Source organism: Protopterus annectens, chromosome 7.part0 (genome assembly GCF_019279795.1).
Source record: "Protopterus annectens isolate FY-2018-M chromosome 7.part0, PAN1.0, whole genome shotgun sequence".
NCBI lineage: Eukaryota > Metazoa > Chordata > Ceratodontiformes > Protopteridae > Protopterus > Protopterus annectens.
In genome coordinates this window covers 1106235926-1106248928 of record NC_056739.1, presented here as the reverse complement: position 1 = coordinate 1106248928, position 13003 = coordinate 1106235926, and positions in this window count along the sequence as shown.

Below are 13003 nucleotides of genomic sequence, written 5' to 3'. Positions count from 1 at the left end.
CATCCATATGCCAATATGTGCATGTGTATATTAAAAACTGAAACAGATGGCTGTAATGAAATTGTTATACTGCAGGCTGTAATACTAATGACTATAAATTATGTAACTGAAAACTGATATATTATGAACTTGTCCCTTGCTGCAGTGCTAATGCAACCATTTAAAGGGAGGACTGTTTACTTTGGTAGTTATGAAAATTAAAATAATATTAAGAAAAAGTTTACAACTAGAAAACAATCTGAAAATCTGAAGACAATTATAATGCTAGCAATGAGGAACTTTGATGGGTTATATTAATTTTCAAGATAATTACCCCCTGCAGGCAGTGAAACAGTTGGCTGCATGTTATGTTTTATTTTCAGGGCTTGATTAAGTAGACTAGTAACACAAAACTGGTGCACCTTCTGGCTTAAATAAAGATGATTACAGGCATGTACCCAAAATACTTTGGGACTGTTGACAAAATGTAATTGTCAAGTGACATCTTAATTACATAATATTTGACCTGCACACAGCTCTATTTGATGACATTTATAAAGAAACATATTTTTATGTTAAATATTATATAGTACAATTATCTCAGTTCTGACCATGACACGTAAAATCTTTATTGTCATGGTACTTGGGTAGCAGACTGATGCTGTCTTTAATCATCTTACAAAAGTCTTCAAAACAGCTTCCCATAAAGAATTTTGTATCAATTAGCCAAGTACAATTGTATTATCATCCCCCATTACTGGTTGTCCAGCTACGGTAAGAACAAATCTTCATGGACCATGCATTTAAAAGAGTGTAGACTACCTCAAAGTTCAATTCTGGGACTCTGCTCACCACTATGAGTTGTTAACAAGCTGGTCCCTGTTGTCCAGGGTTTGATTCTTCCAGCCTCCATTTGGCTACTGTGTAGCTATGAGTAAGTCACTTAACCAGACAGTGCTACAAGGCAATTGGGAAATTGGGTTAAGTTTCTCAATGGTCTTCTGGACTACCAATGAATCTTTGAATAATTTTGATTAGGATCATCACTCACCCTCTTCCCACATAAATATATACTATCAGCAAATGACATCACCAGTGCAATATTATTTTGACACAAAAATGACAGGCACAATGTAGTAGTGATTGAATCATCCAATTACCATATGGACATATAACTGATACTGTGTGCTCATTTAGATATTTGGGGGTTTCCAAGACCCATGTGTGCTCATTTAGATATTTGGGTGTTTCCAAGACCCATACCTTATATCCACTGAGCATATAAAAAGCCTATGGGTAAATCTGCAGCTTAGGACTTATTTTAGAGAAACCAGTTATATCACAATCAAGGTTAAGACTGCACTTTGTAATGGCACACTTCTACCTATGCTTAAATGTTCACTTTCAGTTTGCCCATTGCCCTGTATTTCACAAGCCTGAGATACCTACAGTGTTCACAATAAACTCATTTAGAAGGTAGCATTATGGCAAATTTCTGGGTAATATAGGATGGCTCTCCACTACCCAAAGACCAAAACATCTTCTTTATACTTTAATCTATAAGCTGTTGTTAGCTATGAGACGCAGCACTGAACCAAATGACCTAAGGCTAAAAGGCAATCACAGGGCTCTGCAATATTCCACATCCTCCCATCTGATGCCAAGTGATCTTATTGACCTCTGTGAATATGTGTCTTAGGCAGGTATGTGCCTTGCAATGAGCATCAGTCTACCTACACCAAGGATGATGCCACAGTATGAACAAAAGGTAATTCACTTCAATAATTGGCTTAATTCTGGTGTCTTTTCAGATGGATTCAATATTTGTCAGCATGGAAGGACATGGTTAACAAACCATTCTGCTTTTCAAATAATGGTCTACACCTGCTTCCCCTAGGCTTCCGAATATTGGCTAAAACGTTATCCTCCCCTTAGAGCCTGTTTTAGGCAACACCAAACTGACAAACCTACTAACACAGTAAATAGAACCCAAAGAAACCTAAAGGTATCACTGGTCAATGCTAGGAGCTAATCAAGAACTCCACACCTTACAAGCTCTTCTCACTCTGGAGAATATAGACAGTCATGCCATTACTGAGACATGGTTTAAATCTGCTGAAAGTAATCTGGCAGTGCAAAGCTTTAGTGCTTTCCACACATTTAGACCATCACTTGCACAGATGGGGACAAAAGGTGAAGGAATCTCAATCTATATTAGCTACAAGTATAACTCGAGGCTGATTAAACAGGACAATGCCCTGGAGTTTGTCCACATGCAAGCCACCACAGAGTCCCATACCATATCCTAGCAAACTACAGATCACCTTCTATGTCTGAAGAATCCCATAGCTCATACCCAGACCTAGTGGAGACACACCCACCATTAAACCAAATACATTATTCATGGGAGATTTTAACTATCCCTCTATAAACTGGGAAAAAACACACTGCCTTAAACTCATAGGGACAACCACTTGTAGACTTTATTAACACCAGTTCCCTTGACCAGATAGTGAACACCCACCAAAGGATCAAACATACTAGACTTGGTACTCACCAGTGTGGGAGAGCACTGCACCTCCTCAAAGGATGTGCCACGTCCTCACTGGTGAGGTCAGACCACAAAGATGTCTCCTTCAAAATAAACAATCAACTCGGTAACCCCAGCAAATCATATAACAGTTTCTATTCCAAAGCAAACTACATCCTATTAAGTGACAGTTTCTCAAAAATTCAATTCTGTTCCTATTTCTGAGTTCACAACAACCTGTGTAGAATTGTTCACAGAGATCCTATACATCCATGTAAATGGCTGTATAGAGGCTGCTGTACTTGCTATAAGTAAGCCCAAAGAAAACTTTAAAAACAAACCACACTGGTGGAATCCTAAACTTAAAAGGGTATATAACAAAAGGAAAAAATACATGGCTAAACTCAGGAAGAGCAACTCCCATAATGATAAGAATTCTCTAATTAAACTAAACAGGAAACTAAGAGGACTAATTAAGTCTAACAAGGCCAATTACAAGGTCAAGATAGCCTCACAGGCTAAAGACAATCACATGGCCTATGTACATGTGCCCTAAATGCAGCAACAGCAGTGTGCAAACTGGTGGTCAGTGGTGCCACCTTCACTGTGCAGAGTAATATAACAAATCTGCTTGGTATCTGCATCTTCAGCACCAAAAGGATCTTAAGTTCCAAAACAAATATTGCTTCGGTTGTGACAGCATCTATGGAACTGATAGCCTTATTGGTATCTGCATCTTAGGCATTAAAGGATCTTCAGTTCCGAAAAAAATATTGCTTCAGTTCTGACAGCATCTATGGAACCGAATAGCCTTATCAGAGCAGAACTTTCCATCAACGCCAACCCTGATTAAACCCTTTCAGGATACTTCCTAGGACAGTCCACTTCTTTTGAGTCTTTACAGTATTCAGCCTCCACCCTCCCAGCACCAATTGCATTGATTCTGGAGATGCTCTTACTTCTTGAATCGCTGATTACTCTGAGCTCTTTGGCCTTTCAGATTTGGAGACCTCTCAGGTTCCAAGTCTGTATTGTCGACTCCGGGAAACAGGCATTGACTCCTAAGTCTTGGAGCAGTCCCTGCATCTCTGAGCATCAGCACGCATTGGTTTGGCCCCAACATCTGCCTCAGCAGTTGTCTCTTTGGGACGGGGAGTGACTATGGTTCCGACATTGTTTTTCTCAGTTCCACTGTCATAGGTTCATAGATAGGTACTAGGCTATCTGCCCAAAGGCATTTATAAACCTAGCTGGAATGTGTTGGTTTTCGCCACCCCCTTAGATTAGTTCCCTGTGCCTCTGTCCAGCAGAGCCACTGATCCGTCATTGGGGAGTTCAGTTTCCAGGGCTATGAAGAGCCCTTCCCAACATCTTCATGGGGTCAGTGAATGCCCAGATGACAGGATTCCTGGTTATCTGAACCATTCTTCTTCTGATACCCTGTCCCAGCCCCTCCCACTGAGGAGGCCCCCTCAGAAGAGAAAGTGCAGAAGAAGCATTTTCATCCCCTGAAGAAATCTGTCACTGATGATACTGTATTTAATGAAGGAGAAAGGTCTCTTAAAGTCTCCCTGTAAAGATGCCTCCTTTGGAGACACCCTGGAGTCACTAAAACAAGAGGGTGACCGGAAGTCCCCCCACAAAAAACCCTATTCCAGAGGAATCAGTATAACTACCTTTTAGCACTCGACCGTCTACCTCTTAGGTGATTTCGTCCACTGATGACCTTGTTCAATTGATCTTTCAGCAGGTGTGGAAAGGTCCTGACTCCTTTTCAGTCCATCTCCAGTACTCCTGACAAATTCATATTCCCCTGAGGATAAACAGTTCAGGGTCACTGATCTGTCTGTCATTGCAGCCACCTCGGGAAAGGTGCTGACTGTAAAATGTCCTCTATTCACTCACCTAACAAAGAGTTTCAGAGAATGGATAGGCTTGGAAAGCAAGTTCATGCTTCATTGACTTGTCCCTTAAGATCCTTTAGTTTCTGGGCACTTTTACAAGACTTCAAAGGGATCTAGTTAAAGAGGGAGTGACTCTGAGGAGGTAAAAGAGAAAGTTGCTTCCCAGTCATCCACTCTACAGTCTGTATCCAATTCGTCCATGGCACTCATTGCACTTGCAGACCAGCAGGTTCAGGCTTTGCCATTGGGAGACACACATGGATGAGTCTATGTGATTTTGTGGAGTCATTTGGGTCTTCAGCTGTCAATGCTTCTTTAGCTGGACCATCTCCTTTTGACCCAGAAGTTCAAGAAGCATTACCCAAGTGTGAGAAAGATATCAACACTCTTTCTACCATAGACATACCTTTCCCCCAAAGATCCTTTTCCAGAAATCAGAGGGACACTGGGGGAATGTGGTTCAAAACCCAAAGGGGCTTTCCAAGACACACATAGAAACAGTTCTCTCAGGGGCAGAGGGTGGAACTTCAATGGAAAACACCCACAGAATCACAGTTTCAGAGATTCTTTCCTTAGTAAGCCCTACCAGCACTCCTGAACAGCAGCCCAATTACCTTTCTCTGGAAGCAGTTGGGGAGGGAGCTTATCCTTATACCTAAACATCTGGCTAGAAATAACTACAGATTCTTGACTGCAGGAGATTATGTCCAGAGGCTATATCATATCCTTACTGGTCCCCCCCCCCCAGTACACAAGAAAATCCCCTATATTCCACCCAGTGAGAGGGATCTAACAGTTATGCAATTACAAAACTGTAAAAAAAAAAAAAAAAATGTCAGGGGGCCATAGACCATCTTTGGATTTTAGCATTCTGAACAAATTGGTTCACCAAATGGGATTCTGTATAGTCACACTTCAGACTGAACTTCCTTTCGTGAAAAAGGGTGATTGGATACTCTCCACAGACCTTCGTGAAGTGTATTACTGCATTACCATAGTAAATGGACACAGACCTTCGTGAAGTGTATTACTGCATTACCATAGTAAATGGACACAGACCTTCGTGAAGTGTATTACTGTATTACCATAGTAAATGGACACAGACCTTCGTGAAGTGTATTACTGTATTACCATAGTAAATGGACACAGACCTTCGTGAAGTGTATTACTGTATTACCATAGTAAATGGACACAGACCTTCGTGAAGTGTATTACTGCATTACCATAGTAAATGGACACAGACCTTCGTGAAGTGTATTACTGCATTACCATAGTAAATGGACACAGACCTTCGTGAAGTGTATTACTGCATTACCATAGTAAATGGACACAGACCTTCGTGAAGTGTATTACTGCATTACCATAGTAAATGGACACAGACCTTCGTGAAGTGTATTACTGTATTACCATAGTAAATGGACACAGACCTTCGTGAAGTGTATTACTGTATTACCATAGTAAATGGACACAGACCTTCGTGAAGTGTATTACTGTATTACCATAGTAAATGGACACAGACCTTCGTGAAGTGTATTACTTCATTACCATAGTAAATGGACACAGACCTTCGTGAAGTGTATTACTGCATTACCATAGTAAATGGACACAGACCTTCGTGAAGTGTATTACTGTATTACCATAGTAAATGGACACAGACCTTCGTGAAGTGTATTACTGTATTACCATAGTAAATGGACACAGACCTTCGTGAAGTGTATTACTGTATTACCATAGTAAATGGACACAGACCTTCGTGAAGTGTATTACTGTATTACCATAGTAAATGGACACAGACCTTCGTGAAGTGTATTACTGCATTACCATAGTAAATGGACACAGACCTTCGTGAAGTGTATTACTGCATTACCATAGTAAATGGACACAGACCTTCATGAAGTGTATTACTGTATTACCATAGTAAATGGACACAGACCTTCGTGAAGTGTATTACTGTATTACCATAGTAAATGGACACAGACCTTCGTGAAGTGTATTACTGCATTACCATAGTAAATGGACACAGACCTTCGTGAAGTGTATTACTGTATTACCATAGTAAATGGACACAGACCTTCGTGAAGTGTATTACTGCATTACCATAGTAAATGGACACAGACCTTCATGAAGTGTATTACTGCATTACCATAGTAAATGGACAAAAGCTTCAGAAGATTCCTCCACTTCTTGCTAGTAGCCAGTCATTACCAGTTCAGGGATTTTTCCTCTGGCCTCACCACAGCAACCACAGTGTTCAAAATGGCTCTCTGATTGCATTTCTTTTATCAACACCAAGCAAGGTATACATTTTCCCAAACACATGGCATAAACAGCAGCTATCTTGAGACTGCAAGAGTTCCAGGTATTTCTTTACCTGGGTGACTGCCTTATTTCCACTCCGACCAGACATTTGTTAATAAAAGCTAGAGGTTATGTTCTCTTAACTTGTACTTCCCTAGGAACAATTGTAAATTATCAAAAATCATAATTGACCCCAACTTAGAGTTCATAGGTACAATATTCAGTACGGAAACTTTCATAGCCCCTAGGTTCAAATCCCTGCGGCTATTACACTAGTTCCCTTGACAAACTATCACAGGAGAACTCTCCAATGGCTACTTGCAAATCAGTGGTTAATACCTCATCAACCTATGTTGGATCAGTTCTGACCACCCATCATACCTCTCCACCTCTTAGAGCAAGAAATCTGGATAAAGCCATAAATAAAAGTGGGACAAAGGCCAAAAATAGGGACAAGTTTTAAAAATTGCTTTTACAAACTTAGAAAGTTGATAGAATAACAGGTTTTGCATTAGCATGAATTTTCTGAAAGTTGTGAAGTATGAAACTCAAATGTTTGTCATTATTTTTTTACTTCAGTATTTAATGATTTCCCACTAATTTGCCAGAAAACCACAATTTTATGAAAAACGGACCAAAAATATGAGTAAAAAATCTGGACATTCTGCAAAAATCTGTACAGTTGAGAGGTATGCGCTCTGATCTTTGCAGAAAAGATCTAATTTGGAGGTCGCACTTGAAAGAGATTCCTTGGGACCATTCCTTTTTCTTCTCTGCAACCAAAATCATAGTGTCCAAGGATGCCTCCCAATGGGGCGACCAGGCATTATCTAGGCTATATACTCCATGGGTTCCCTATGAAAGCCAATTTACATATAAACATTCTAACAATGAAAGCAGTGCCTTTACTGTTGCAAACCTTTCAGGTTAATCTTCCCTTGGGAACAATTGCTATTCAGTCAGATAATATGTTAGTGGTTTGGTGCATTAACAAGCATAATGGACCAAATCTTAACCCCCTTTGCCAAGAAGCAGTCAGAATGTGACAATGGGTGATTTCTCCCAACCATTTTATGAGAGCAGAAAAACTGAGCAGTTTAACCTTGTGTCTCATGAGTGGCCTCTCTATCCAAACATGGTGAAAAGGATATCTTCATTGAGGGGGCCTGCTTTCCAGCAGCCTCTTGCCTCATGTTTGAACTACAAATGCAGCAACTACCTTGCACTGTCCAATCCCCTGCAGGGGAGTCACTGAGGGATCTTCTTTTATACACTTGGTCGCTGAGATTTCTATATGCTTTCCTCCTTTTCACCTTAATTTCAAAGTTCTACAGAAAGCAACTCAACTGAGGAGCAAAGTGCTCATCATCATTTCTTATTGGTCACAACGAATATGATGGCCCCCTTTTTTCTTTGCATTATCTGATGTGAAAACCATGGACTTTGGACCTAGCTCCAGACCTTCTGTCCCATCCAGACAGTTTGACACAAATGAACATTCTGAGCCTCAAACCAATAGCTTGATTACCCAAGTTCCAGTCATTGCCAGACAGATGAATCTTTCTTCCCCATTACGTCATATTCTGTTAGTTTCCCTTGAGCCATCCACATGTAAACACTACACTAGCAAGAGTTAGAAATTTCACCTTTTGGACTTCAGAAGGTGACACTGACTTCTCAGTTCCTATTAACAAAATTCAAGACCTTTTAGCTTTCATTTTCAACACAGGAACTACTCCTTCAGCTATTTAAGTCCAACTAGCATGGATCTTTCTGGAGGGCTTTTATTATTAAGACTTCCTCCTAAGGATCATACTTCACATTCCAATCTCTGTTTTGGTCTTATTGTATGGTCACTCTGCTGACCTGTAGCTAAATGGGAGTTACAAAACCTTGGTCCCAGGAATAAGTTATTTCCTAGTGGCGTTGGTGTCTGCCAGAGGAATTCCAAAATAACAAGCCTTATTATGTAAACTTCCATTCCTCTTTTCAGAGCGATAGTCTCCCTAAGGATTAACCCTTTCTTTATTCCTAAGGTGATGTCACACACCAATGTAAATTATACAAGCAATTTGCTAGTCTTCTTTCTCAATCTTTCAAGCAAGAGTAAATACTGTTGGTATTTATTAGATGTTCACATGCAATTATGTTTTTATCTGCATTCAACAAGGTTACCTTAGCCAGATAGCTCTAAACTGTATTTCATTTGTCTAACACAGAAACAAGTTCATTTGCCTATTCCTTTCAAAAGCTCTTTCTATGAAAGGTGTGGCTGCTTCCATAGTTTCAGTCTTCAGCTTCTATGGATGATATATGTGCTTCCGTAGTTTCAGTCTTCAGCTTCTATGGATGATATATGTGCTTCCATAGTTTCAGTCTTCAGCGTCTATGGATGATATATGTGCTTCCGTAGTTTCAGTCTTCAGCTTCTATGGATGATATATGTGCTTCCGTAGTTTCAGTCTTCAGCTTCTATGGATGATATATGTGCAGCAGCAACTTGAGCTACTCCACACACCTTCACCATCTGTTTCAAACTGAGTTTAGTCTCCAGGAGGCGAAGAGACCCATGTGGTGCAATGGCATTCATAAATATACTTTTGTGAATCCTCCCAAGATGAAAGTTAGCTGGAGATTCTGTCCCATCAGTTAAGAATAAATGAAGTCTGACAACAGATAAAGAAGTTAGGTACTTACTAGAATGTTCCATCTGTGCTGTCCATCTTTATTTGTCCTTGACTTCCCTCACTCCTTCCCCTTGCCCTAGCAATAGTTTTCCTGGAATGGACAATATGAAAACCTTATTACTGTTTATCTATAAAGGTTCCAAATATAGCCTCTAAAAAGGCATTATGTTTATGTCATTTTGTTTTTCTGTAAACTCGATCGGAGGTAACTAGGAGAGAGGCAGTGTGGGTAGGGCTTAAGCTCGAGAGTTTTTGGTCATCACGAGCTACAGTAAAAGCCGAGTCAGTACCAATGTTCGGAACCAAACACATCAGTCAAGAATAAATGAAGATGGACAACACAGATGGAATGTTATGGTAAGCACATAACTTCTTTTTCTCTGCTCCTATCCAAGGCATTATTCTTTACACCTATACAAAGCATACATTAATGATGTCTACAGTTTCAGATATCATACAAAGAGATGTAAACATAGTGCAGTCTGAAGGCAAGCATTTATTCTGTGACCATGAACAAATGTATCATTGAACCATAACGTCTTTCACGTGTAAGCAAGGTCCACATTGGCACTGACACACTGCTGCAGAAGTAAACAGACTGCAGGTAGTAGAGACAGGTCACTGGGCAACCCAGAGAAATCCAGTTGCCATGTCAGTAAAACACTTTAAAATGCTAGAAAATGTAAAACAGAAATGTGATGCAGTCAGAGGGGAGCAGCAACAGTGAGAGGAAGGTGTCTGACATACTTAAAGGCATGTGACAGGAAACTAGAGCACAGAAGCAGCCCAGAGCCAGTGAATGATACAGCACCATTAAGTTCAACAAAGGATAAGTAAATATAGGAAATAAGTAAACAGTTACCAAAACAGAGGAAGAGAGAGTACCTGTAAATTCAAAACACAGACAGTTGAAGTCTGAACCCCAGCCCATTTCAAGAAAAAAATAGAACTCAGTAATGGCTACATCCTACAAACAAACATTTCACACAACCATCCTCAAATTCTGTCTTAAGCACTGTGGATCTACACAAATAAACGAATGCAGCTTTTTTCATACTAATAAACTTTCATCTGTACAGATTTTCCCAGAGTGTCCACATTTTTGCCTCATGTTTTTCATTTGACCCTCATAGCTTTTGTGGTTTTCTGGCAAATTGCTGAGGACTGAAGTGACAAAATAATGATATACATTTCAGTTTCAGACTTCATATCCTTCAGAAAATGCATGCCAACACAAATCATAGGTTCATAGGTTCATAGGTTCATACTAGGCTATCTGCCCGAGGGCATTTACAAGCCTAGCCCATCGTTTTGTGGCTTACGCCACCCCTTTAGTATGGGGAACTATACCCATTATTTTGCTGTGCCTCTGTCGAGCAGTGACACTGAGGTAATCCCTGGGGTATATCTGCGATCTCCCATCCATTGGTCAAGATTTCTCTTGAACAAGGCCAGCGAGGTGCTCTGCCTCACATATACCGGAATTTTGTTCCACAGCATAGGGAGTCTTTGGGTGATGAATCTATCCCTCCAGCACGTCCTATTAATAGCCGTGTCAAGGTTTAAGTCTCCGCCCTTGTGACTCTGATGGATCTAGATTTTTGAGGTGAAGCATATTCATCAAATCTGGGTTTGACATGGCCTTGTATGTTAGGCAAAGGTCACCTCTGAGCAAGCGTGCGACTGAATAGAGCTGGAGTTCTTTCAGTCGGGCGGCATAGGACAGATTTTGAGACCCTTTATCCTTTTGGTGAGGAACTTTTGTGGCCTCTCCAGCTGCTGCAAGTGTCGGGTCAGATACATTCGAATGGGGCATTGTACTCAATCATTGGTCTGATGAGTGATGAGTAAAGGGAGACCATGACCTCCCTTGATCTAGATGAGAATCCCTTCATGATAAGGTGGGCAATGTAGAAGGTCTTCCTAACTACTTTAGCTACATGGGTGTCGAATGACAGACTACTATCAACCTGGGTCCCCAGGTCTCTGATGACTTCTTCTGTGCTCAGTGGATTGCCACCTATTTGGTAGCTAGGGGTAACCTTGTTTTTCCCTAAGGGTATGACTATGCATTTTTTGGCATTTAACTTTAGGCCATGGCTCTGGCACCAGTTATCCGTTTCTGTAAGACCCTTCTGAAGGATATCTGTGTCAGATGTGTTTTCTACTATGGCCCAGTTTGCAGTCATCTGCAAACTTTGTCAGCCATAACCCTCCTGAGTTTGCTTGTACTTCAGAAAAGTAGATGCCAAACAAGAGTGGGCCCAGGACTGAGCCTGTGGGACACCACTTGTGACAGGCTTTGAGTCTGACATGGCGCCAGCAACTCTGACCCTGTGGGTTCTGTCACTCAGCCAGTTGGCAACCCATCTTGTGATGTATGGGTTAACATTTAAGCTGATGAGTTTTTCAATGATACCCGAGTGGGGTATTGTATCGAAGGCCTTCGCCAGATCGAGGTAGGCTGTATGGACTGCCTTTCCCTCACAATGGCTTTGGTGACTGTTTCGAAAAAGTCAACCAAGTTTAAAAGGCATGATCTGCCTTTGACAAAGCCAAACTGGGTTAGATCCAAAGTCTGCAAATTCCCTATGTCTTTATTTATGAGGTCCATTATGATCCTCTCCATGGCTTTGCAGATAAGGCTTGTCAAGCTAATGGGCCGGTAATTTCCAGGGTCGGTGGAGGCACCGCCTTTGTGAAGTGGGACCACAGTTGCAGTGCGCCACTTCCTGGGTACGTATCCAGAGGTAAGACTTTGATTAAACAGCTGTCCTAGCTGTGGGTTTAATTCCTCATTGAGTTCGTGGAGCACACAGCCGGGGACACCATCTGGTCCCATGGATGCTGTGTTTTTGCTTTGGAGAGAGCAGTTCTCACTTGGGCTTGGAAATTTTTGGGGGCTGCAATCATTTGGTATAGATATCTCTCCTTTTGGGGGAGGGCAGAAGTTTGCACTGAACCTGTCAGCCAGTATGTTGGCAATGTCTGTAGGATCAGTAATCTTCACATCATTTTGAACTAGTTCTGAGCATATCTGGGAGTTTCCTCCCAGGTTTCTAACATAGCTAAAGAAGGCCTTATGATTGTCTTTTGAGTCTTTAGCTATTTTTCTCTCAAAATTTGCTTTGGATGATTTTATGAGAGCTCTTAGTTTTTTACTTATAGTGATCAAGGGTGTCTTACCTTTTAAGGATTTTGCTCTATCTTGTAGTAGCTTCCTCCGTTGTTGTAGAGTTTGTTTATGGCTGGGGTCCACCAGACTGGACGCTTGCCTTTGGTACAAAGAGTCTTTGTTTTGCTTGGGATTGCCTTATCCATGCAATCCTGCAGGTGCTGGTAGAAGGCATTTGTAAGTGATTCAGCGGCTTGAGTACTGTTTTCCACCAGCTCGGGGGCCTTAAAGGAGATCACACTAGTCTTTAGAAGTGTGAAGTCGGCTTTAGAAGTTCTTTACTGTGGTCTTTTTATTTCAGGTGGGGTGGGATGAGGACCTCCAGCGAGATTAGTTTGTGATCTGATCTCACCAGTGAGGGGTATACTTCGGTGTTGAACATTGTGCTCCCATGTTCGTGATGATGAGATCAAGTATGTTATCTCCTCTT